A 1,607-nucleotide genomic window follows, 5' to 3' on the forward strand; every position below is an offset into this window, starting at 1 on the left:
ACTTCACATAGTCATAATATATATATATATATATATATCCTGTATGTGTTCGAACATCTCTTGGTGCACCACACTAAATATAAACTTGGCACATTTCAGAAAAATAATCATAAATAATCGAACAGTCCACGTATAAACAAAGTCTATTACTTATATTCATTCATTCATTGCCAGACGCCATATATCCCAAACGGGGTGGCCAAGGGCTTAGAGTAATTGTTTTACAGGGAGGGGCACTAATCCTCCACCAACCCCACTTGACACGTAGGGAGAACGTTATGCCAACAGCGTCTGGTGTTCCCAGGCGGTCACCCATCCAAGTACTAACCAGACCCAACGTTGCTTAACTTAGCTGATCGGACGGGAAGCGGTGTACTCAACGTGGTATGGCTTATATCAATTTAATAAATTTGTGGAAGACAAAATTCATGTAGCACACATGGTATATTATGTTGCTTTATGAAGTATATTACTGAACATGATAAAACAGTGTTTAATATTTTATATCAAGGTACTCTACTTAGTATATTCAACATATACTGTATATATATATATATATATATATATATATATATATATATATATATATATATACCCCTGTAAGTGTTGGACCACCTTCCCTCCGGCGGTATTTAACTACCTGGGCGCGGAGGTCACTCATTTCATTAAAAAAAAAAAAGGGGGGCATTCTCATAATTTGATAAATTCCCCAGAACAATTACAACACTTGCTAAAGCACTGGGACATATATAAAACACTCAAAATTATAAAGACAGTTTTCACTCACCTGTTACTTTTAGCTTCTCACCTATCTCCCAGCACGTTCTTGCCTTCTTCTTCCTATCACGGTAGGATTTCAACTTCTTGTTATACAGGTGTTCCTGCTCCTGTACTACTCCGCCTCTTCTATTTCCTTTTCTTCCGATAGTATCGAGTATGTCCTTTTGCGCTTATTGGGAGGATTCCTTCGGCCTACCAGATGTTGATGGGTCGATGCTGTGTGTTGACCACTGTGTTGACTCCTCTGACCCCTGTGTAGATCTCTTGTCCTTGCTGTGGTCCTCGGTTTGTACCACGGGATGTCTAATGGGTGATGTAAAGGTGCGTGGTCTTGATGCAGGAAAAGGGTCTGAGGGACGTCTTGGTGCAGAGAAGGGTCTGAGGAACGTCTTGGCACAGGAGAAAGGTCTGAGGGACGTCTTGGTGCTGGAGAAGGGTTTGAGTGGTGTCTTGGGCTGTGTGATGGTCTTTCAGGGTTTTCTTCAGGCACGAGTGAGGGGGTGAATCGTTGCCCAGACTCCATCTGGGTGTCACTGTCGCCATCATCTTCCTCTGCCAAGGCATCGTCATCGCTGTCCTGTGGGTCCTGTGATGCAAATAGGTCAACTGATGCCTGTGCATCACCTTCTCACTCCTGCTGTGGCTTCACAACCCTATTAAAAAGTTTCTTTCCATTGCCCATTGTGGTTGTCGTTTCTACTGCTGGCTGGAGAGGATTAGCTATTTTCACTGTGTTGTGGAATATTCTCCCCACAGCATGGTGGGGAACGGGCAAACAAAGAGCCCGTCAGGCGATAATGCGAAAAAAAGCTCCAAATACGGAGCAT

The 1,607-nt window shown here is 42.9% G+C and overlaps 1 pseudogene; it reads right to left on the reverse strand.

The window, feature by feature from the left end:
* Positions 1 to 279: 279 nt before the first annotated feature.
* On the reverse strand, positions 280 to 398 carry LOC145393877 (5S ribosomal RNA; annotated as a pseudogene).
* Between the last annotated feature and the right edge of the window lie 1,209 nt (positions 399 to 1,607).

Source organism: Coenobita brevimanus, chromosome 25 (genome assembly GCF_032717465.1).
Source record: "Coenobita brevimanus isolate Jiangsu-jjx chromosome 25, ASM3271746v2, whole genome shotgun sequence".
Classification (NCBI taxonomy): Eukaryota; Metazoa; Arthropoda; class Malacostraca; order Decapoda; family Coenobitidae; genus Coenobita; species Coenobita brevimanus.